Below are 25,980 nucleotides of genomic sequence, written 5' to 3'. Positions count from 1 at the left end.
GAAAGACTAGCATCTCTTTTTTTATGTTTATCACTTTGTTTGTGACAGTCTCACTCTGTGATCTGCAACCCTGCCTCCTGGGTTCAAGCGATTCTCGTGCCTCAGCTTCCCAAGTAGCTGGGACTACAGGTGTGCTAATAGTCGTATTTTGTACTAATAAAATAGCTGGCTAATTTTTGTATTTTTAGTAGAGACAGGGTTTCGCCATGTTGGCCAGGCTGGTTTCAAACTCCTGGCCTCAAGCAATCTGCGCACCTTGGCCTCCCAAAGTGCTGGGATTACAGACCTGAGCCATCATGCCTGGCCATGTTTATCACTTTCTACATTTCATTATAGCAAGCGGTAACTAGGGGAGGTCCCCTAGTTGGGTGCAAGCAGATTCATTTTTGTATTTGCAGATCATGTAACACAGTGAAATTCATAGCCTTACCCCCATACTGGATCATAAAAATATTTTACTTTCCCTATTTTGTTTACTATCAAGCCTGAGCTCATTAAATATATCCAGTGGCCTGGATCAGGATCATGTGAAAAACAGGACCTTGGCTTGCTTACAACGTTTGCATTTGTTTTGGTTGGTACAGATTCATTTGGATAAATTCCCAACTTATTCTCAAAGAATATTCTAGCGCAGTACCAGGCTCCCAGTGGCTTTTCATTCATAGTAATGAGCATTAGCCGAGCGTGGTGACGTGCGCCTGTAGTCCTAGCTACTCAGGAGGCTGAAGCAGGAGGATTGCTTGAGCCCAGGAGGTCAAGGCTGCAGTGAGCTGAGCGGTGTCCGTGCACCGTTGCTGCATTCTAGAATTCCCAGCCCGGAACTATGCTGTTGTCATGCCTAGGAAAGCATCCATGAGAATATCCTTTTCTGAGTCTGAATGCCAATTCCAGTTCTGGTTAGAATTCCTTGACACACACGGCACTTCCAGCCTTGGTTTTCACGGTTGCTGTGATAGCAGAACACACAGCTGTGAAACAGAGAGAAGATGAGCAATAGAAATGGATGTGCTAAAATGTGAGATGAAAGTATGCAGAAAAGCCAGCCATCTTTAGAAATCTCATTTATTCAGAGTTCAGTGTAAGCCTAATAGGTACAAGCTGAGATTTTGGAGTCTGGTGGGTTCCAGTCTTGCTTTCCACCAATAATTAGCTTCACTTGACTTCTTTGGGTTTCTGTTTCCTCATTTGTATGAGAAAATAGGGATCATGAGAATACTTGCCACATGAGATTTGGCAGGAGGTTGTTTAAGTTGAGAATTTAGCACTGTGTCTAGTACACAGCAGGTGCTTAATAAATGTTTGTATTAGTGTTTTAGCACATGTGGGAGGGACATAGCCCAGTGCAGTGTTTCTCAAATTTTGGGGACTCTGGACATCTTCACAGACAGATAAGATACAGGGCACTCAATTGGCTGTAACTTCAGATAAACAGTAAATAATTTTTTTAGTACAAGTATTTCCCAAACATTGTATGGAACATATATGAAAATATTCATTTCTTATCTGAAATTCAAGTTTAACTGGGCACCCTGAAGTTTTATTTGCGAAATCTGACAACCCTGTTTTCCTTTCCTTTTCTTTTCCTTTTTTTTTTTTTTTTGAGACAGGGCTCACTCTGTCACCCAAGCTGGAGTGCAGTGGCACGATTACTGCTCACTGCCACTTCAATCTCCCAGGCTCAGGTAATCCTCCCACCTCAGCTTCCAAAGTAGCTGGGACCACAGGTGCATGCCACTATGCCTGGCTAATTTTTGGTATTTTTTGTAGAGACAAGGTTTCACCACGTCAACCTGGCTGATTTTTTTTTTTTTTCCTAGATGGAGTTTTGCTCTTGGCGCCCAGGCTGGAGTGCAATGGCGTGATCTCAGCTCACTGCAACCTCTGCCTCCTGGGTTCAAGCAATTCTCCTGCCTCAGCCTCCCGAGTAGCTAGGATTACAGGTGCCTACCACCACACCCAGCTAATTTTTGTATTTTTGGTAGAGACAGGGTTTCACCATGTTGGCCGGGCTGGTCTCCAACTCCTAACCTCAGGCTATCTGCCTGTCTTGGCCTCCCAAAGTGCTGGGATTATAGGCATGAGCCACCATGCCCGGCCTACCATGGCTGATCTTGAACTCCTGAGCCCAAGCCAGGAGGGCTGGGATTACAGGCATGAGCCACTGTGCCTAGCCCTGTTTTTATATTCTTAAAAATTATTAGCCAGGTGTGGTGGCTCACTCCTGTAATCCCAGCACTTTGGGAGGCTGAGGCGGGTGGGTCACTTGAGGTCAGGAGTTCAAGACCAGCCTTGCCAACATGGTGAAACCCTGTCTCTACTAAAAATATCAAAAATTAGCCAGGCATAGTGGCGCATGCCTATAATCCCAGCTACTTGGGAGACTGAGGCATAAGAATCGCTTGAACCCGGGAGGCAGAGGTTGCAGTGAGCTGAGATCATACCACTGCACCCCAGCCTGGGTGAGTGAGACTCTGCGTAAAAAAAAAAAAAATTTTGAGAAATGCAAAGTGCTTTTAAAGTGCTTTTATTTGGGTTCTATATATTGATATTTACTGCATTAGAAATTAAAATTAGGAAAAATATTAATTTCCTTTAACAAGAATAATAGCTCATTTTTTATGAAAATGTTTTCATGAAAAATAATTATATTTCCAAAAATTAGGAAAAATATTAATTTCCTTTAACAAGAATAATAGCTCATTTTTTATGAAAATGTTTTCATGAAAAATAATTATATTTCCAAAAAAAGTAGATAAAGAGAAGATCATGTCGTTTATATTTTTTCAAATCTCTTTGATGATTGGCTTGATAGAGGTCAGCTGTATGCTCATATTTGCTTCTGCTTCAATCTATTGAGGTATGTCATTTTCACTGAAGTTCTATAGGGAAAGAAAATTCAACCTCACAAAGATATGCAATTGGAAAAGGGAGGAATATTATAGTATAATTTTTGGATTATTGTGAACATTCTTCTTTGATACTAAACCCAAACTCTACAAGAGGTAGTTTTTGTTTTGTTTTGTTTTGTTTTGTTTGAGATGGAGTCTTGCTCTGTCGCCCAGGCTGGAATGCAGTGGCACAATCTCAGTTCACTGCACCCTCTGCCTCCCAGGTTCAAGAGATTCTCCTGCCTCAGCCTCCCGAGTATCTGGGATTACAGGCACCTGCCACCACGCCGGGCTAATTTTTGTATTTTTAGTAGAAACAGGGCTTCACCATGTTGGAAAGGCTGGCCTCGAACTCCTGACCTCAGGTGATCTGCCAGCCTTGGCCTCCCAAAGCTCTAGGATTACAGGCGTGAGCCCCTGCGCCCAGCCAAGAGGTAGTTTCTTAAAGGTTAGTTGCATGCAGAATCTGAAACCGTAAAAAGGAAATTTTCATGCTCTGTTACATTAAAATTGGTTGGCCCATCTTGAACTTTGAATGGACTGCTTACCCATGCATGATTCTGTAACATCATGGTTGGTTATTTGGAAAATATTGGTTCACTGAATTGTGAAGATCTTCCAAATATTGAAACATTTCAGTATGTATTTTTAAAAATCCACATTTGTTATTGTCATAGCTGATCTCATGAGAAAAGCCTTTAATCACTGGCAAGCAGTCAAGCTTGTGGTGATAAATGCGGGTTGCCCCCAAATTTTTTTCTTCCTTTTTTTGTATTTTTTAAAATTATTTTTCTTCTCCTTGCACAGCAGGGCTAACTCATAGGCAGTACACCCAGAGTTAGCCAGGTTCCCCCATATTTAACTTTTGCTTGAAAGCTTGAATTTGATCATTGGAAATCAATACTGTCTGTTGTGTTCTTTGAAGTGCCAGGGTCACTTCATTCATTTTTTAGAAAAGGTCTGCCAAATATTCAAATCTAAATAATCATAGTTTGTTTTATCAAGTAGTGTAGCCTGTGACTCTCAAGTGATTTTTCCTTGAGACAGCAATCGTAATTTGGTATACAGTAGAAGTGGTTTATCATACTTTCTATTTCATTGCACAGAATATTTTTAAAACATCTACTTGAATTGAGACTTAATAAAATAAATAGGCTGGATGTGGTGGCTCATGCCTGTAATCCTAGCACTTTGGGAGTCTGAGGCAGGTGGATCACCTGAGGTCAGGAGTTCAAGACCAGTCTGGCCAACATGGTGAAACCCCATCTCTACTAAAAATACAAAAATTAGCTGGATGTGGTGGCAGGTGCCTGTAATCCCAGCTACTTGGGAGGCTGAGGCAGGAGAATCACTTGAACCCAGGAGGTGGAGGTTGCAGTGAGCCTAGATTGTGCCACTGCACTCCAGCCTGGGCAACAAGGAGACTCTGTCTCAAACAACAGCAACAAAAAAATTAAAATTAAAAAATTTAAAAAATTTTAAAAAGAAAAAAATAAAAATAAAATTAATACTGTGTTACCAAATACATTCTTAAGGAAAATTGGCTTTAAAAAAAGGTAGAACAACTTCAAATGCCTGGTGGTAAAAAAATGCCACGATTACTAGTATACTTTGGTGGCACTGCCTCTTACACGGCTAGAAGTTTTAGCCACCATTGCCTTTTTATCACTAGTCAGTGTCAATGCCGTGTAAAAGGGAAATATGTTAGTATTATTAAGAACCGTGGAGCCTTTCAGCATTCCAGGGACCTCACTTTGAGAACTGCTGGTCTAGTGGTTGATGTCCCCATGATAGGCAGCACCGGACAGTGTAGATTGATCTCCCCTCTCCTATTGCAGCCCCTCCTTCCTTGGGCAGTTTGGGAAAGCACCAAGAGCCCCTGGGCCCTTTCTTACACATCTGTTGAAGTTGGCTAGGTGATGAGCAGTTTCTGAGGTCACATTCATGGTACTCTTTGAAGTCCTCTAAAGGGGTTTGAGTATGATTCATGGGCATTCCTAAACCCTTGGAAGATTCCGGAAGATTTAGAAGCTCCAAATTAAATCTCTACCTCTCCTTTCTCCTCTACTATTTCCTAGTGTCCAAGGGAGCTCAAAACCCCTTTCCGAAGCTGAAACTATTCTGCAGGCCAAATATATACTAGCCTCAAAGATATTCAGGCTAGACATGGGCCCCTACAGCTGAAAGATGCTTTGGAATAGGCCTGGGGCGATACAGCAGCACTCCCCAGAGACACATTATTCTGCCCTATTGCAGCTCTGCAGTTGAAAATTCTAGGGGTATACCTGCATGCTGGCATACCAAAACCAATAGAGAAAAAACTCCACTTAGAATCACATGGCTGGAGGTGGAAAATGCTATTATAAAACATTTCTATTGCACAGAAGGCACAGTCCTTTCTCAGGGACACATAATTTAGTCTCTGAGCAGCATGAGACTTTTATGTGCCAAGTGCCGTATAGAACACGGGGAATTCTAATACAACCTACAGGGTTTAAAGTCAAATAACAAATTTGTGATCACAGAAAAAAAAGAACATAAAAGGCTTACCCAAAGTGGGAGAAGCCATATTTTTTGGTTGGATTTTATGGCTTCAATATGAAATAGAGTTCATCAGTAGATTTCAAAGTGAGCAGTAGAGATTATCTTAATTAGGGATAAGAGGGTAGGGTGGGCTGGGCACGGTGGCTTATGTCTGTAATCCCAGCACTTTGGGAGGCCAAGGCAGGTGGATCATGAAGTCAAGAGATCGAGACCATCCTGGCCAACATGGTGAAACCCCGTCTCTACTAAAAATACAAAAATTAGCTGGGCATGGTGGTGGGCGCCTGTTGTCCCATCTACTCGGGTGGCTTAGGCAGGAGAATTGCTTGAACCTGGGAGATGGAGGTTGCAGTGAGCCAAGATTGAGCCACTGTACTCCAGCCTGGGCAACAATAGCGAGACTCCGTCTCAAAAAAAAGAAAAAAAAAAAAAAGGAGGGTAGGGTGGAGAGAAGTGGGAGAGGAGGGTGAGGAGACCAAGGTAAAGGATTGAAGGATGCTGGGTGTGGTGGCTCACACCTGTAATCCCAGCACTTTGGGAGGCCGAGGTGGGCAGATCACCTGAGGTTGGGAGTTCGAGACCAGCCTGACCAACATGCAGAAACCCCGTCTCTACTAAAAATACAAAATTAGCCGGGTGTGGTGGTGCACACCTGTAATCCCAGCTACTCTGGAGGCTGAGGCAGGAGATTCGCTTGAACCCGGGAGGCAGAGATTGCAGTGAGCCAAGATCGTTCCATTGCACTCCAGCCTGGGCAACAAGAGTGAAACTCCATCTCAAAAAAAAGAAAGGATTGAAGGAGAAAAACAGAGTTGAACTGGTTCTGGTCAGAGGTTGGCAGAAAATACATGCAAGTGATTTTTATTTTTTATTTTTTTTAAGGACAAGATCTTACTCTGTTACCCAGGGCAGAGTACAGTGATGTGATCTTGGCTCACTGTAGCCTCAACTACAACTCCCGGCCCAAGCAGTCCTCCCACCTCAGCCTCCCAAGTAGCTTGGACCACAGGCGCATGCCACCATGCCTGGATCATTTTTTATATATTTTTCTTTATAGAAACAAGGGTCTCACTATGTTGCCTAGGCTGGTCTTAAACTCTGGGCTCAAGTGATCCTCCTGCCTGGGACTCCCAGAGTGCTGGGACTACCGGTGTGAGCCACCACTCCTGGGCTGGATCTTGATTTAGACCAGGCTTGTCCAACCTGTGGCATGTCCAGGATGGCTTTGAATGTGGCCCAACACGAATTCATAAGCTTCCTTTGGGATTTTTTTTTTTTAAAAGCTCATAAGCTATCATTAGTATCAGTGTATTTTATGTGTGGCCCAAGACAATTCTTCTTCCAGTGTGACCCAGGGAAGCCAAAAGATTGGACACCCCTGATTGGGCAGTAGGGTGTGCAGGCTACAGTGTGCATGTGCATGAGTGTGACTCAGGCAAAGAGAAGGGCTCCAACTGGGACCCGCTTAGATTCTCAGATCTGTCGTTATTAGCTGTGTATCCTTGGGCAGCCTCTCTGAGTCTGTCCTCTCATCTGTCTGTTTAATTAAATGAGGTGTCATATATCAAATACTTGATTATTGTAGGCACTTGAGATGCAATGTTTGCAGCTGGGTGTGGTTGCTCACGCCTGTAATCCCAGCACTTTGGGAGGCCGAGGCAGGTGGATCACTTGAGCTCAGGAGTTCGAGACCAGCCTGACCAACAAGGTGAAACCCCATCTCTAAAAAAATAGCAAAATTAGCCGGGCGTGGTGGTGTGTGCCTGTAGTCCCAGCTACTCAGGAGGCTGAGGCAGGAGAATCGCTTGAACCCGGGAGGTGGAGATTACAGTGAGCCATGATGCCATGATGGCACCACTGCACTCCAACATGGGTGACAGAGTGAGACTTCGTCTCAAAAAAAAAAAAAAAAGAAAAGAAAAGAAAAGAAAAGAAACAATGCTTGTTTTGTGGTGTGATTTGATGGCTATCTTATTGGCTATCTGGACTTCATAATCCCATTTTCTCATCCTCATTGAAATACAAAATAAATAAATAAATAAATAAAAGCAAAGCAACTACCTTAAAACCCCAAATTCTGGCATTTGTTTATATAGTGATCCTTCTGTATCCATGGGGAATTGGTTGCAGGCCCCCCAGATTCTGGATGCTCGAGTCCTCTATATAAAATGGTGCAATATTTGCATATGACCTACACATATCTTCCCATGTACTTTGAGTCATCTCTAGATGACTTAGAATACCTGATCCAATGGAAACGCTAGTAAGTAGTTGTTATGCTGTATTGTTTAGGGAATAATGACAAGAAAAAGAAGTCTGTATGTGTTTAGTACAGACACAGCCATCCTTTTCACATTTTTACATTTTTAATTTTTTGTGGGCACATAGTAGTATATATATTTATGGGGTACATGAGATTTTTGAATATTCTTGATCTGTGGTTGGTTGACTTCAGGGATGCAGAACCCACAGACACTGAGGGCTGACTGTACGTAGAATATATGCCTTTGAAACACTGTTTCGGATTCAGATTTTGTGTCTTCAAACTTTTTTTATCAAAATTTAAGTATATTTCTGAACAGTAAGGCATTGGACTCCATGCCAGGGGGTGCAGAGGTGAGTGTTCTGGTGATCTAGAAAGGAGTTGAGGGTTGGGCACGGTGGCTTATGCCTGTAATCCCAGCACTTTGGGAGGCCGAAGCGGGTGGATCATTTGAAATCAGGAATTCAAGACCAGCCTGACCAACATGGTGAAACCCCGTCTCTACTAAAACTACAAAGAAATTAGCCAGGTGTGGTGGTGCATGACTATAATCCCAGCTATGCAGGAGGCTGGGGCAGGAGAATCTCTTGAATCTGGGAGGTAGAGGTTGCAGTGAGCTGAGATTGTGCCACTGCACTCCAGCCTGGGCAACAGGGCGAGACTCAGTGAAAAAAGAAAGAAGGAAGGAAGGAAGGAAGGTGGGGAGGGAGGGAGGGATGGCATTTGAGGACACACGAATACCCTAATGCAGAGTGGAATGAGACAGGTGACCCAAGAGGGGTGCTCATGGGAAAGACTTTTGTGATGGGAGTAATTACTCCCCAGCATGCAGGGGATTTACTCCTCTTGGGTTTGCATAAAGAAGGGCACACAAGGGACAAGAGGTCAAGTGAGATAAACCCTAACATTAGAATAAGGGGCTGGCCCGTGCTGAGGAAGGAAGGAAGATGAGGAGAGGGATCTGAGAGGAAACTATGCCACAGGTGGCGGGGAGAGCAGGTTAGACCAGGTGGGGCCTTACGGCTCTGAGAGGAGGTGCTTTTGGAGGTCAGTGGCTTAAGGGAAATCCTGGGCTGTCAGGAAAGGCCACCTCAGCCCCTGGCCTGTCAGCAATGGCTCAGTGACCTTGGGCTGTTGTTGGATCTTTCTGCATCTCTGAATCTCGAGAATAATAATACCTGTCTATACCATGCACTGGGTTGTGTGATATGTCACATAAAATAGTAGAAGGAGAAATAGAATGATGAGGGCCAGGCACGGTGGCTCATGCCTGTAATCCCAGCACTTTGGGAGGCCAAGGCAGGCGGATCACCTGAAGTCAGGAGTTCGAGACCAGCCTGGCCAACATGGTGAAACCCTGTCTCTACTAAAAATAAAAAAATTAGCCAGGCATGGTGTCAGGTGCCTGTAATCCCAGCTACTTGGGAGGCTGGGGCAGGAGAATCGCTTGAACTTGGGAGCGGAGGTTGCAGTGAGCCGAGATTGTGCCAGTGCACTCCAGCCTGGGTGACAGAGCGAGAATCCGTCTCAAAAAAAAAAAAAAAAAGAAAAAGAGAATCATCGCCCTCCCCCAACACCCATTATGTTCCTCTCAGGGAAGCAAGGCAAGAAAGGAGAGAGGAAGAGAGGGAAAAAAGAGAAAAAGGGAGGCCCGGATGAGGCGTTAGGAGGCGGGTCAGCTCACTGTGATAGAGGGCAAGACGAGAAATGTTGTGAAAGCAAAAGGAGCTGACAGGCAGGGCTGGGGGGCGGGGAGGCCCTGTCGCCACGCCCCGGGCAGGCAGATAAAATGGTCATTTATGGTACCCACCCTAACAGATTAGTCAGTCAGACCCAGGAGGAGTGAGGTCAATTGCCCTTTAGTCCCAGGACTAACCGGAAGCTTCTGCAACAGGAGGACATTGAAAATAAGATGGAACCCATCCACATAAGGTAGGAGACCAAAAAATGACAACAACCCTTCTGACATTTTAAAACTGTCAAGAACTGCTCTGTGCCATTTTCCAGGCTCCTGGAGCTGGAGAGCTGTCAGTTCTTGGAAATAACTTCTGTGTTTCTAGACATTTGTACTTTATAGATGAGGAGACGGGCTCAGGGAGGTTAAGTTACTCCCTCAAGGTCACACAGCTGGAGTGTAGAAAACACATGATCTCAATTCTAGGTTCAGTTTTGTTTTGCTTTGTTTTGTTTCCACCCAGCAGACATTTTAAAGGTAGGAAATGCAAAATTCTGAGCGCTCTCTTGGGGATTGGAGGAGTGGGTGGGGACAGAGAATGGGTTATCTTATTTGCCTATCCTGCCTGTGGGTGTGATTCTGCAACCAAAGCCAATTCTGGCTTCTTCTCTAGATGGTCTTGGTCTCTTTTTAGCGAGTGGGCTTGACTGTAGCTAAGTAACTCTGCTTTTTCATGTCTTAGACTGTCCCACTCAATCCTCCAGTAGCCGATGAGTGCGTGCTGCTTGCATGGGCCCAAGACTCTAGCAATCTCCATAGGTAGTTTCTGTAAAACCAGGCAGACAGATCATCCCTGGGCACCCTCTCTTTATCTCATTAACCCTGGTGGTACCAGGAGGCACCTGACATTCTAATAGTTTGGTGCCAGCAAGTTTCTGTTATCCTCCAGTTGTAATTGTTAACTTGAATGGAATGCAAAACTTCTGGTTTGGAGCAGAGTTGGGTCTTAACTGTGAATAACTTGAAGGATATGGAAAATGGGAAGTACCTTGGTTATTGTGGAGGATGGTTTATGAGCACTTTTTCAGTTGCATTTTCTCTGATAAATAGGAATATGTGGTCAATGTGGAGATGCTACTGCATCTACATATTCGCCGGTGAATGCCACCCTTTATTAACTCTTGCCTTTGACAGTTTTTCAGCTCAGCAAGCCAAGACTTGTTTGAGAATTAGAACAATGAGCTTATCGTAATGCCACCTTTAAAAAAATTGCTCTAACGCTTCCAGCGTCAAGGTTTATTTCTATGAGCCTTTCCTGCAACTCCGCCCCCACCACCTGAAAGTTTGACATTGCTTTCCCCCTTAAGGGGAAGTGTGGAAATAGAGCCTGCTTGTTCATTTTCATTATTGTACATTACATGATATCTTTTCGACCATTATATTGTGTTCCCTCAGTGGTGTTTGCTCTGAGGGTGGGACACAAGCCTGTTTAGTGTCTCGTAAAACATTTACCAAAAGCACTGAGCCATGGTTTTGAAGGGCATTCCGTTGCCAGAGTGTGGGAGGAGAGAGCAAGCAGGGAAAGAGAGCGCCAGGTGCTTAGCAGGTACGTGCTTCCTACTTTAGTATATTCATATTAAAAATTTCAAATTGCATACGATTTGGGTTCCCTTCTGCGGAAGGGGCAGGGATGGTTAGGGGAAGACGGGGGCAAAAGGGATTTCTTTGCAAACTCTATTTTTCAGTGGCTCGGAGTCCCCGGATAGTTGTAATCTTTAGCTTCCATCAAATGCTGTTTTTGGTTTTGCTAGAGGGACGTGTGTGTAATGGAGAGTAAGTGGAAAACCTACTTGTGCTTGAGATTTTCCAGTGGGCTGAATCAGAATCCTTTAGCAAAGAGTTCAGAACCAGGTGCTGTGTTTCTAGGAGGCAATGTGTAACCTTGCGATTTGCACTTCTGTGAGCTCGGGAATTCATTCCATTTAAAGGTTTTGCTAAATGGTGGTTCTGGTTTCATGAAAATACTTTTAAACTTTCTCCCCCCACCCCACCCCCAATTCTGTTAAATTTAGACAAGATAACAGCAAATTAAAGGTCAGGTTAGGCTGGGTGCGGTGGCTCACACCTGTAACCTCAGCACTTTGGAAGGCCAAGGTGGGTGGATCACTTGAGGTCAGGAGTTCGAGACGAGCCTGGCCAGCAAGGTGAAACCCCGTCTCTACCAAAAATACAAAAATTAGCCGAGCATGGTGGTGTGCACCTGTAGTCCCAGCTACTCAGGAGGCTGAGGCAGGAGAATCGCTTGAACCCCGGAGGCGGAGGTTGCAGTGAGCCAATATTGTGCCACTGCACTCCAGCCTGGGTGACAAGAGCGAAACTCCGTCTCCAAAAAAGAAAAAAAAAAAAAAAGTCAGTTTAAAACGGCCTCTTATCCTCAAATCTGTGTTTTTGAAACAGACCAGCTTGAGACCGACTTTTTCTATACTGGTCATGGTTTAGGAGAAACTAATGAATTAATACTTCTTGGGAATACTGTCTTTATAATCTAGCTTTTTTCGGTGGGTAGAAAATATAATAAAGCTACAGCCTTAATCAAATGTTTATGTATGATCAATTGTAATAATGATATGCCACACACAGATAGCAGTAACTGTGTTATTAATAGTTAAAACTCAAACAGTTATAGGAAAATCTAGGAAAAAAAATAGTTCCAACAGATTTCTACAATTGCCAGTTCTTGGGGAAAAGTGTTGCAGTATAAAATGGGCAATATAACAAGGGTGTGGGATCTTTGGCCTGTACAAGGACAGTACTAAGTTGAAGAGCTCACCAATTATGAAAGAACATGATTTGGGTATGTTTTTGCCCAATGACGCTTGCAGTAAGAAGCCAAGGGTTTTTTCTTCTGAGAAGTGGCCAGTCATTTGAAAACGGCTGGAAGAAATGATTGTTTCAAAATTGGAAGACATTTCCTCCACAGGACAAACTTCGCTGTGGCTTTGTATATTCAGGCAAATAGGAAGAAATCTAACAATTGTAGAGGTTAAAGACCTTGAGTTCCCTGAAGGCATGGCAGGTTTAATATCTTTTTATATGCATATCGGAAAATTGAGTTTAGCAGAAAGTCATTTCACTACTCTGACCACTGCAAGTTTATGTAACTTTTGACAAGTGGATTAATGTTTTCTTATGTCTCTTTTAAGATTTTGATACTTACTGTATCAATTGCCTGTTACACAGGTGCACTTAGATTGCTTGAGTCTATCAAGTAGGGAAAGAGAGCCATACCATGTGAATCCAAAATAGAAACCCTGACCAGTGAAATAATTCATGCATTAAAAGCACACTTTTTGTTTTCTTTTCTTTCCTTTTTTTTCTTTTTTTTTTTTTTGAGATGAAGTCTCACTCTGTCACCCAGGCTGGAGTGCAGTGGCGCAATCTCGGCTCTCTGCAACCTCCACCTCCCAGGTTCAAGAGATTCTCCTGCCTCAGCCTCCCAAGTAGCTGGGATTACAGGTGCCTACCATCATGCCTGGCTAATTTTTTGTATTTTTAGTAGAGAAGGGGTTTCATTATGTTGGCCAGACTGGTCTTGAACTCCTGACCTCAGGTGATCCACCTGCCTTGGCCTCCCAAAGTGTTGGGATTAGAGGTGTGAGCCACTGCGCCTGGCAATACCACACTTTCTAAAGTAGATTGAGCCTGTGTTGAGTCTGAAATTTTATCAAAGGAACAGAAAGACTCTGGGCAAAAATCTAAAAACAAACCATTTCTAGACACTTGTCCTTCCTTGTTTCCCTTTATTTCACGAGGAAAATCCATATTCGGTACAATCTTTTTGTTTAGTTTTTCTTTTTTCTTTTTCTTTTTTTTTTTTTTTTTTTTTGAGACAGAGTCTTACTCTGTCCCCCAGGCTGGAGTGCAGTGGCACAATCTTGGCTCACTGTAACCTGTGCCTCCCAGGTTCAGGCGATTCTCCTGTCTCAGCCTCCCCAGTAGCTGGGGCTATAGGCGCCTGCCACCACGCCCGGCTAATTTTTGTATTTTTAGTAGAGATGGGGTTTCACCATCTCCTGACCTCAACTGATCTGCCCACCTCGGCCTCCCAAAGTGCTGAGATTACAGGCTTGAGCCCCTGTGCCCAGCCCGATTTAGTATTTCCATGAGGAATTGTAAGAAACTAAGATCAACAAAGGCTACGTTGGATCCTCCTGTTAGGGGTTCTTATGGTTTCATGATAGTTTATTGACAGATCTAGTCATGCATCACGTTAAGTCCTGAATAACTTGGCCCACGTTTCTGGCATTTTAAACTCTGCTGCTATTAAATGTGATATGATAATAATGCTTCTATGTCAGGTTGGCTGTATTAGGCATATAATTGAGTAACGTCTCTACAAGGGTTCTTGTTTGTTATCTGCTCCTTCCATCCTTTAGACTACAAGTTCTTCTTGATTTGTAAAATGTCATGAGGCTGAAATTTCTGGGGACAATAATAGGACCCAAATGAAAAGGCATTTCACAACATGCCATAATGCCTAAGAGGCAGGCCTGCTGTCTTTTCTGAACAGAGCTGTATGGCTTTGTTAAGGAACAGGTAGGTGACAACCTTTCAAGGTGATTCTGGTGGCTGTGCCAGAAAAGTCACATGCATAGGAGCTCGGAGTCAGAACTACACGGGCAACTTGGAGGAAGCTTCAGACACTTGGGCCATATGTGGCTGGTTTTGCTTTTTGCAGGATGAAGTAAAAACTGAATGCGTATAGGTTAGCCCAGTGATAGTGAAAAATCCTTCAGTTGTCTAGCAACTCAAGATCTTAAGTAAGGCAATAAAACAGCCCCCACAGCAGCCAAAATTAATGCCATAAATTCTATTAGTACCTCACTTAGTGCCTGTTGACTCTTTGTATTTTTCAGTAGAGACAGGGTTTCATCATGTTGGCCAGTCTGGTCTCAAATCCCTGACCTCAAATGATCCACCCGTCTCAGCCTCCCAAAGTGTTGGGATTACAGGTGTGAGCCATTGTGCCCGTCCTCCTATTGACTCTTAGTTTAGACATCTTTCAATAACATTTCTGGTTTCTCAGTGCATAATAAATCACGACTCTTTCTTTTCTCCTTTCTACTTGGCTGATGACCTTTCAAGCAGGCATTCACACATGGACTAATTCATTCAGTCAGTACTTACTAATGGCTCACTCTGGGATAGGGTCTCATCTCATAGTTCTTGAATGTCACCTCTTCAAGGTGACCTTCCCAGGTCCCCTAAAGGAGGTCCTCTAATTTTGCTCTGAAAATACACATTGTATTTGTTTTATGCTTGCCTCTTTTGCTAAAATATTAAGTTCCCTTAGGTCATGGATCACGAGTGTCTAACTTGCTACTGTATCTCTAGCGCTTAGCATATCCCACGCGTTCAAAAATATGTACCAGATATATGAATAAATGAATGAAAGGAAACAAATGAGAAGGACAGGGATGATTACAGGCAGGCACACAACAGTGAGAAATAGGGCATATAACAAAGGGGTAAAACTGCTGCCATCCAATCCAGAAGTAATGGTCCCCGAAGCTATTGCCCCATCTCAGCTGAGCTCTACCATGTAAGTTTCTTTACTTTTTTTTTTTTTTTTTTTTTTTGAGATGGAGTTTCACTCTTGTTGCCCAGGCTGGAGTGCAATGGCACTATCTTGGCTAATTGCAGCCTCCGCCTCCCAGGTTCAAGCAGTTCTCCTTCCTCAGCCTCCTAAGTAGCTGGGATTACAGGCGTGTGCCATCATGCCTGGCTAATTTTGTATTTTTAGTAGAGACAGGATTTTACCATGTTGGTCAAGCTGGTCTTGAACTCCTGACCTCAAGTGATCCACCCCCCGCCTCAGCCTCCCAAAGTGCTGGGATTACAGGCGTGAGCCACTGCACCTGGCCAGTTTCTTTACTTTTTTTTTTTTTTTTGAGACGGAGTCTCACTCTGTCGCCCAGGCTGGAGTGCAGTGGCGCAATCTCCGCTCACTGCAAGCTCCGCCTCCCGGGCTCACACCATTCTGCCTCAGCCTCCGGAGTAGCTGGGACTACAGGCGCCCGCCACCACGCCTGGAGAATTTTTTTTTTTTGTATTTTTCGTGGAAACGGGGTTTCACTGTGTTAGCCAGGATGGTCTCGATCTCCTGACCTCGTGATCCACCCGCCTTGGCCTCCCAAAGTGCTGGGATTACAGGCGTAAGCCACCGCGCCCGGCCCAGTTTCTTTACTTTTTAAAAATTTTATAGAGACAGGGTCTCACTATGTTGCCCAGACTGGTCTCAAATTCCTGGGCTCAAGTAATTCTCCAACCTAGACCACCCAAACTGTTGGGATTAAAGGCATGAGCCAATACAGGTCACCAACCATGTAAATTTCTATGGATAACCTTGGTTCACCAAGAAGAATGTGCTTTGGAGCCTCTGTTTAAAATGATAGTCAGGGTACAAATCATTTTAGAAATATTTTTACCCAAGAAAGTAATAGTGTGTTTGCTTACATGGGTAAATTCAGTTATTTGGAAAATATCCTATACAAGTGATGTCTACAATTATGAAGCACCAGTGAATGAATTTATCATTCAGAGAAAATATTAAATCAAATAACTACTTTGAAAAAAATATATTATTATTATTTATTTATTTTTTTTTTTGAGATGGAGGCTCACTCTGTTGCCCAGGCTGGAGTGCAGTGGCACAATCTCAGCTCACTACAACCTCAGCTTCCCAGGTTCAAGCAATTCTCCTGCTTCAGCCTCCCAAGTAGCTGGGCTACAGGCACGCGCCACCACACCTGGCTAATTTTTGTATTTTTAGTAGAGACAGGGTTTCACCATGTTGGCCAGGCTGGTCTCGAACTCCTGACCTCAGGTGATCCACCCACCTTGGCCTACCAAAGTGCTGGCATTACAGGCATGAGCCACTGTGCCTGGCCGAAAACATATTATTTTAAATATTCATTGAAGTGTATAACATAAAGGCAGTAAACTGCACGACTGTTAAGTACACAGCTTGATGAATTTTTACATGTATATGTACCTGTGGAACCACCACCCAGATTAAGGCACAAAATATTTTCAGCATCTCAGTATCGTCGTGCCTCTCCTCCCATTATCCCCTCAACCCAAGGTAACCACCATTCTGACTTGTATCACCATAGATTACCTTTGGCTATTCTTACTTCATTAAGATGGAATCCAACAGTATGTACTCTTTTATATCTGGCCTCTCACTCAACCCTTTATCGGCGACGCTCATCCACATAGTTTCATGTAGTTATAATTTATCCTGTTGTTGCTGCGTAGTATTCCTTTGTAAGAACAGACCACAACGCAGAGCATTTTCAGGAATTAAAAACATGACTATATGAGCTGAAAATCATTCCCTATCTGTGCCAGCTCTTTAAAGTTAAGTGATATCTTAAGGTGGGATTGAAATATTATGACCTGAAAGGGTGGAAGGAAAGAAGTCTGTTTCTGGGAGTGTATTTGCTAAGTGCTCTGTGTTGGCTGTTTAACTGCAGTAATTACCCTAGAAGGTGACTGCTGCTGTTTTGTACATGAGGAAACTAAGCATCAGAAAAGTTTTATGACTTTACAGTGAGGCTGAACAAAACGTGAAAATTGTTAGTTATACCAGAGGGCAGTCCCGTCCTGGCAAAGACAATGCCAGAACACTGTTGAGGCTCCTCCACCTCCGATTCCTGAGGCTCAGCTTTTACGTACTGCAGACTTTTCTTTTCTTTTTGAGATGGGGTTTCGCTCTTGTTGCGCAGGCTGGGGTGCAGTGGGGTGATCTCGGCTCACCGCAACCTCCGCCTTCCGGGTTGAAGCTATTCTCCTGCCTCAGCCTCCCAAGTAGCTGGGATTACAGGCATGCGCCACCACGCCTGGCTAATTTGCAGACTTTTCTATCTTCTGTTGGAGAGCTGGCCAGCCATCTGACTTTTTTTACTTAGGTCATTTTGTCTCTTTTTCCCTTCAAATTTGTTTTGTTTTAAAAATAAGACTTGCTCTGGACTTTTTTTTTGAGATGGAGTCTCACTGGGTCGCCCAGGCTGGAGTGAAGTGGCGCGATCTCGGGTCACTGCAACCTCCGCCTCCCAGGTTCAAGTAATTCCTTGCCTCAGCCTCCCAAGTAGCTGGGATTACAGGTGCACCCCACCACGCCCGGCTAATTTTTGTATTTTTAGTAGGGACGGGGTTTCACCATCTTGGCCAGGCTGGTCTTGAATACCTGACTTCATGATCCATCCGCCTCGGCCTCCCAAAGTGTTGGGATTACAGGCGTCAGCCACCGCGCCCAGCCGTAGCTCTGGAATTTTAAATTTTTGCTTACGAATACTTGTTATTTTCAGACACACATGGTATTAATATATTCAAAAACTTTCATTTAGCAATTTTTGAATTTTTTTTTTAAGATCAGGTTTTAGTGTGTATACATAAGGAAATATTTAATCATCATAAGAAAGTTAGGTGAATTTCAAGTGAGAATTACTGAGAAGTTTCCTGGGAGTCAATAATCATGTATTTTAAAGTGGAGTTTATGGACGTGCTTAAGGCCAGGTGTAGTGGCTTATGCCTGTAATCCCAGCACTTTGGAAGGTGGAGACTGGCAGATCACCTGAGGTTAGGAGTTCGAGACCAGCCTGGCCAACATGGTGAAACCGTGTCTCTACTAAAAATACAAAAATTTGTCGGACGTGGTGGCGCATGCCTTTGATCCCAGCTACTCGGGAGGCTGAGTCAGGAGAATCGCTTGAACCCGGGAGCTGGAGGTTGCAGCGAGCCAAGATCACACCGCTGCACTCCAGCCTGGGTGACAGAGAAGAATCTGTGTTTTTGGTAGAGATGGGGTTTTGCCATGTTGGCCAGGCTGGTCTCGAACTTTTGACCTCAAGTGATTCGCCTGCCACAGCCTCCCAAAGTGCTGGGATTATAGGCATGAGCCACCACGCCTGACCAAGATTTTTTTGAAGGAAAATTGGAGAGAGGCATTCAAGCCACTGCTTGTTTGGCTCCATCTGAATCATTCTTTTCCTCCAATAAAGAGCAAAGTATTTAGGTCACATAAGAAGTAGAATCAACTGGTTTCTAGCACCCAAGGTAGGTACAAAAGTCCCTGGCACTCAGGATGGTCTCAGAGACACTGAGTCAGCCAGAAGGTAACTTGGAAGCCAGTTGAGTTCAAAAGCCATTGCCACAAGGTTGACCTCATGCTGGTCTTGTCCTGTGTAACAGAATGAAAGAGCCAGTCAACAGCGGAGCTCCTCTGCCCTTCCCAGTGCAGTGGCTTTCTCTGTATAGAACTTTTACCTTTTCCACAAAGATTCCAACCATGGGTGTTTATTGTTGGGATTAATTGAGATAATATGCAGTATATTAAAGTATCTGGCACATCATGGGTGTCTAGGAGATCTCAGTTTGCCTTCCCTTTGAACAGGATTCCTTGGAGGGAAATTTGCATACATCAACGGAACCGGACTCTTACTTAATAGTGAATTCAAGACATTGAACATTGTCCCAGGTGGCATTTTTTTCCCTTGAGGATTGTGAAACATTTAAATTAGCCATTGTTTAAGTAAGCACCGTTGCTGTCAATCACAAATGCAAACCTGGACTTGGAGTAGAAACAGAACAAAGACTTTTATTCTGCTTTTCCAATAAAATGGCTTCTTACTATAAAGCCATAATAAATACCTACTGTTTCATTTTTTAGTAAGAGTATTAGAGCAATTTGTCTGTACCATCACTGCTGCTGTTTAATAGTAGATAGGTCAGAGAAAGATCGTATAATGAAGGTTACAGCTCACTGCCCACCCAACCCCCAATGAAGATTGACTTGTCATATGATAAGGGCTTTATTTGCTGCATAAAATGACAAGTAAGTTTTTTTGTTTTTTGTTTTGTTTTGTTTTGTTTTGTTTGAGACAGACTCTCGCTCTGTTGCCCAGGCTGCAGTGGTGTGGTCTCGGCTCACTGCAACGTCCGCTTCCTGGGTTCAAGTGATTCTCCTGTCTCAGCCTCCTGAGTAGCTGGGGACTACAGGCGCACACCACCATAACCAGCTATTTTTTTTTGTATTTTTAGTAGAGATGGGGTTTCACTATGTTGGCTAGGCTAGTCTTGAACTCCTGACCTCGTGATCTACCCGCCTTGGCCTCCCAAAGTGCTAGGATTACAGGTGTGAACCACTGCGTCCAGCCAAAAATATATATGTTTTTAAATTCTAGGAAATAACGTTGATTTGGATATAGAAAAATTAAATACCAGGGAATGCTGGCTTATAAATTTTAGTCCAGCATCTTTTTTTTTTTTAGACTTTTTTTTTTTTTTTTTTTTTTTTTTAGATGAAGTCTTACTGTGTCGCCCAGGCTGGAGTGCGATGGCACAATCTCGCCTCACTGGGTTCAAGTGATTCTCCAGCCTCAGCTTCCCAAGTAGCTGGGAACACAGGCACATAGCACCATGCCTGGCTAATTTGTGTGTTTTTAGTAGAGATGGGGTTTCACCATGTTGGCCAGGCTGGTCTTGAACTCCTGGCCACCCATCTCAGCCTCCCAAAGTGCTGGGATTACAGGCGTGAGCCACCGTGCCCAGCCTGTTTTTTTTCTTTTTAGACACAAGATCTTGCTTTGTCACCCAGTCTGGAGTGCAGTGGTGCAATTACAGCCACTGTGGCCTCAAACTCCTGGCCTCAAGCAATTCTCTTACCTCAGCCTCCTGAGCAGCTGGGACTACAGGCATGTGCCACCGTGCCTAACTGATAGCCCAGCATCTTTTAAAGATAAAAATCTTTATCTTTGCCTAAAGGAAAATTGAGGAATCTTGTGCTTATTCTGAAAAACAAAATACAAACAACAATTTTTTGTCTTCAGAGGTTGGCAGTCCTTGGTCCTCCCCAAGTACTTCTTTGGTAAAGAATCTGCCATTGGCAGATAACTCACAAATGACTTATATCTAGGCCCTACAAAAACCATGACCAAAATAAGGAATGTGAATAGAAGGTGGACAAATTAAATGGTGATAATTTTTGGTGGGTGGGACTTTCAGCACAAATAAGTAATCCAATATTCTTTTAATTTAATTTCTATTAACAAGGCCTTATCATAGAAGCTGAGGTGGGGAGGGAAATAGAAATAAACAGTCTAATTCACAAAAGAAAAATACTGGTTTACAACCTCACAGATAACCTGCAAATTAAAACAACAATGAGGGTCGGGTGCAGTGGCTCAAGCCTGTAATCCCAGCACTTTGGAGGGCCGAGGCGGGTGGATCACTTGAGGTCAGGAGTTCGAGATCAGCCTGGCCAGCATGGTGAAACCCCGTTTCTACTAAAAATACAAAAAGATTAGTCAGGTGTGGTGGCGGGCGCCTGTAATCCCAGCTACTGGGAAGGCTGAGGCAGGAGAATTTCTTGAACCTGGGAGGTGGAAGTTTCAGTGAGCTGAGATTGCACTACTGCACTCTAGACTGAGTGACACAGCAAGACTCCATCTCAAAAAAAAAAAAAAGAAGGAAACAATAGAGAGATACCATTTCCCTTCCATGAAAGACCCCAGCTTACTCATACATGCCTGGTGGCCACACAAACAGGTATGCCTTATTCAGAAAACAGCATGTCAATGTATGTCAAGAACCTTAAAGATGCTTAACTCAGTATCCCTACTAATACTGTTCCAAAGAAAGAATGCAAAATAGAAAACCATCCCTGAAGAATCTGAGCACTCTAATTCCCACCCATAATGAGAGGGTATACCATTTCCTTAAAAAAATTTTTTTTTCACTTTTTTTTCCAAGATGGGGGTCTCACTATGTTGCCCAGGCTGGCCTTGAACTCCTGAATTCAAGAGATCCTCCCACCGCAGCCTCCCAAAGTGCTGGGATTACAGGTGTGAGCCTCCATGCCCAGCCTAATTTCATTGTTAATTTTGCTTATTTCCGTGTCCTCTTTTGCGTCCCTATTGTCTTTAATATGAAATCTCTGGCCATACCTCTGTGTGTGTGTAGGTATGTATATATATGTGTCTGTGTGTGTGTGTGTAATATATTTACATATATTCTTCTCTCCCCCCTCTTTAGGCTCTTCCATGCTTTCCATGAGTTTCTTATATAATGAGAAGCAGCATATAATACATATTATTTCTAAAAATAACTGAAATAATTAAAAACCTTCTGCTGGCAAATCTACAAGACAATGACAGTAAACACTGTCCAAGGTGAGGGACAGCAGTGAGGGGTAACCACAGTCACTGTCTCTGCTGCCCTTCACCTTCACCTTTTTGACCTTCCAGTGGACACCGCTAGTAGCACTTCTCAAACTGGAATCCTCTGAATCTTTTCAGAACGTCCAGGACTGGCATTGCTGGTACCCACTCCTCCTCTTTCACTCTTGTCCTCCCTTAGAGGCAAACCTGCAAATCACCTCTCATGAATAATCCCCTCATCCATGATGTGAAGTACACCTTCTCTTCCCAATGCCCACCACCTACTAATGGCCATCAGCACCTCCAAAAGCATCTACCCAGCCTCCTTCCACCTTGAGGCCACCTTGTCAGGAGAGTCCTTTGCCTAATGCAGACTCATCATACTCCTGTGACAGTTTTTCTTTCTTCTCAGTTTTAGGTTCTGATTTCATGTCTTTGTAGTGCTTGTTTCAAAGACAGGAAGTGAAGGAGGAGGGAAGATAGAAATGTCAGACTTTAGTCACTGTTTCTGAGTCTGTGATGTAACACTGTCCTCTGTCTGTCCAGGCTTAACAAATTCAACTATTTTCTTTTTCCATTCTTTTTTTTTTTTTTTTTTGTACAGACAGCGTTGTACAATGTTACACTATGTTGACGAGGATGGTCTTGAACTCCTAGCCTCAAGCAATCATCCTGCCTTGGCCTCCCAAAGTGCTGGGATCGTAGGCATGAGCCACCACGCCCAGCCCTCTTTTTTTCGGACAGGGTTTTGCTCTCTCAACTCAGGCTGGAGTACAGCAATATGATTACTGCTCACTGCAGCCTCAACCTCCTGGGCTCAAGTGATCTTCCTGCCTCAACCTCCTGAATAGCTGGAGCTACAGGTGCATGTCGCCACACCCGGCTGACTTTTAACTTTTTTTGTAAAGATGGCGTTTCCCCATGTTGCCCAGGCTGGTCTTGAACTCCTGGGCTCAAGCAATCTTCCTGCCTCAGCCTCCCAAAATGCTGGGATTACAGGCCTGAGCCACTGCACCCAGCAAATTCAACTGTTCTCAAGTTCTGTGTCGTTGAAGTCTTACTGATTCACGAGCACTCATTGGCCTCTCTTCCTCACCTCTTCTCACCCCTCCCTACCAGAGAGATGGGAAAAACACTGTCTTAGCTGGGGAAACATTTCTCAGCAGCATTCAGGGAGTTCAGTCCACTTCCTCCTTCATGCTTGACTTCCCTTCAATTCAGACCAGGCTGTATTCATCAAATGACGTTCCGGACTCCATTTTTTGAACAGAATAACAAGGACACATCAAACAAATTTGCTGTGGGAAATGTGTCAACATGAAAACAATATAACAGGTGATTTGTCCAATGTGACGTACCCGCCCTTCTCATCCAAGAAGTGAGGCAGTCCAACCTGCTTTAGACATATGTCAGAAACAGTTACAAAATGCTCAAGCTTGGCCTCTGTAAATTCATTCTATTGAGCTGACTGGCCTGTATGGAGGTTCTAGACCATGTTAGTGTTCAAGTCTACATGGATGGAAACCTTCGAGCAGGCCAAGCAGGAGACGGGTGGAAGAAGATGTGTGCATTTGAGGGCCTCGCTGTGGGGCTTGTGGTGGTGTTGAGTGGGTAATTAATGTCAGCATCAGAAAGGGAATTCTGTCTCTGGAGAAGAAGAACTAAAAGACTGAAAATAGGGTCACTATTTTCTGAGTTTCTGAGCTTTATTTCACTCTCATCTGAGCATCTGTTGACTCTTGAGAAAAGTTGATCACACATTTCTAATAGTGTATTAAAGCGTATTGGAAGCTTCTGCTCACCATTGCAATGGAAAAGGCATTAGTTAGATTAGCTTCTCTACCAGAGTGGGTGCAGCATTTCTAAGACTTACAGATCTAACTCTGCCCCACATCTCTCATTCTTCTGTCCAGGAGCTACCCTGTGAACGCAGACCTGTGTTGTCCAATATGGTAGCCCATAGCTGCATGCAGTGCAGTTATTTAAATTTGTTTAAAATTAAATGAAATAATTCCTTGTTTGCACTACACACATGCCAAGGACTTCGTGGCACATGCGTATCAGTGGCTTTTGTATTAGACGGTGCAGACGCAGAGTGTTTCCATCGTTACAGAAAGCTCTGTTGGATGGCACTGGCCTAGATGCTTGTTTTCAGCATCTGACTATGTGAAGTATGGGCTGTGTATCTCTCCACCCTCTGAGGTTAGAACTGTGAGCAGCAGAACCTAAATGGGTTTTGCATACCAATCCACTTTCTGCTTTCCACATCTTCGTCATCCAACTTTTTTTATCATCCAAATTTTATTACAACCTTTGTCTTCATGTTTCTCCATAAGGTATAATGCTACATTGCAAGGATCAAGTTGAAGTTTAGATTATGCTTAAATTAAAACTGCGACTGTTTTCCTATGTTTTATTTTACTCGTCACGATAAATGAAGCCAGCAGCTGCTCTTCTATGCAGCATTTGGACTCTGAGTTAAAACTTCAGTCACCTGGGATCGCTTGTTTTATATTGCTGTTTTTTTTTTTTAACATTGAGGAACTTAATGAAGAACATAATCATTGCCAGTGGCCAGTTTAAATATTGACTTGCAGATATTTTTTCAAAACTTAGAATTTGAAATTCAGAAACAAGTGAAACCTGAGTAAGAGACATGATAGAAAACCAAAGAATGTCACGACCATGGTCAGTGTTTTCTGTGATAGATTTGTTACTGAAAAAATTGTGGTTAAAGGAACATCTGGTAAGTCAATCAGGTTTTAAATGTATTGAGAAAGCATAAGAAAAGTTGCTAAATCATTTTTTAAAATGACTTAAACTACCTTCTAATTCATTTGGTAAAATTCAGAAGTTTATGTACTATGTTGTTATCCCTGATTAAGGCAAGTTGTTTAGGGTCAAGTAGATGAAACTTTTGTTGGTTTTATATATATATATATATATATATATATATATATATATATATATATATATATATATATATATATATATTTGGAGATAGGGTCTTGCTTTATCACCCAGGCACAGTCATGGCTCACTGCAGCCTCGACCTCCTGGGCTCAGGTGATTCTCCTGCCTCAGCCTCCTGAATAGCTGGGACTATAGGCACATACCACCACACCCAGCTAATGTTTGTATTTTTTGTAGAGATGGGGTTTCACCTTGTTGCCCAGGCTGGTCTCGACTCCTGGATTCAAGCATTTTGCCCATCTCGGCCTCCCGAAGTGCTGGGATTACAGGCATGAGCCACTGAGTCCAGCCCTTTTTTTTTTTTTTGGGACGAAGTCTGGCCCTTGTCGCCCAGGCTGGAGTGCAGTGGCACAATCTCGGCTCACTGCAACCTCCACCTCCAGGGTTCAAGTGATTCTCCTGACTCAGCCTCCTAAGTAGCTGGGATTACAGGCATGCACCACCACACCCGGCTAATTTTGTATTTTTAGTAGAACGGGATTTCACTCTGTTGGCGAGGCTGGTCTCGAACTCCTGGCCTCAGGTGATCCACCCGCCTCGGCCTCCCACAGTGTTGGGATTACAGGCATGAGCCACTGCGCCCGGCCTATTTTTTAATGTCACAACCAGATATGTTAGAATTGTTTAAGCACAGCTAGTAGCTTTGGGATACCCCAAATACAAAGGTGTTTTAGGGATTTATGTTATCTTTATGCTAAAAAAAGTTTATAGAGGGTTATAATTATATTATTATGGATCTTGCAAAAGAGAGGCATTAAGCACACATTTATTGAATGAATGACTGAGTAAATGAGTGAGTGAATACTCTATAATATGATTAACCCAATGGTTCTAAGACCTGCAATTGTGACCTGTGTTTATCTAATTTATTCCAAGGAGTCATAGAACTTAATTTTTAAAATTCTAATAACAGGCTGAGCGCGGTGCCTCACGCCTGTTATCCCAGCACTTTGGGAGGCTGAGGCAGCAGGATCATGAGGTCAGGAGTTCAAGACAAGCCTGGCCAACACGGAGAAACCCCGTCTCTACTAAAAATAAAAAGATTAGCTGGACGTGGTAGTGTGTGTCTGTAATCCCAGCTACTCGGGAGGCTGAGGCAGGAGAATCACTCGAACCCGGAAAGCGGAGGTTGCAGTGAGCTGAGATCGTGCCATTGCACTCCAGCCTGGGCGACAGAGCAAGACTCCATCTCAAAATAAACAAATAAATAAAATAAAACAAAATTCTAATAACAAATTGAAATTAGATTTACCTTAATTTTACAAAAGAAAATCTACATCCTAACCTACTTTTAATGAAATGGGGGTGCTATTACATCAATCACAGAATGTTATTTCAAAACCTTAAGAGAACTTTGACTAGCCCTCTTGAGTTTTGCAGTCTTCATGTAAGTATGTACTAATTGGTTTAGTTTTT

General features: G+C 43.4%; 1 protein-coding gene across 17 annotated transcripts in view; it reads left to right on the top strand.

Annotated features, from left to right (window-relative positions):
• Positions 1-25,980, top strand: part of RBM47 (RNA binding motif protein 47) — a 208,647-nt gene that overhangs the window by 106,599 nt on the left and 76,068 nt on the right. Inside the window, exon 1 of one of the 17 annotated variants that reach the window (XM_055384835.2) lies at positions 9,257-9,627. The exons of 14 other annotated variants lie outside the window; for them this stretch is intronic. The gene's annotated coding sequence lies outside the window, so the exon portion shown is untranslated. Of the gene's footprint in view, positions 1-9,256; positions 9,628-10,322; positions 10,977-25,980 lie in introns of those variants that run through there. 2 more of the 17 variants (XM_019025665.4, XM_004038596.5) reach the window with 2 other exon arrangements.

This window comes from Gorilla gorilla, chromosome 3 (assembly GCF_029281585.2).
Source record: "Gorilla gorilla gorilla isolate KB3781 chromosome 3, NHGRI_mGorGor1-v2.1_pri, whole genome shotgun sequence".
NCBI classification, from domain to species: domain Eukaryota; kingdom Metazoa; phylum Chordata; class Mammalia; order Primates; family Hominidae; genus Gorilla; species Gorilla gorilla.
The sequence above is the reverse complement of the archived record's forward strand: the minus strand, read 5'-3'. Positions and strand labels throughout refer to the sequence as shown.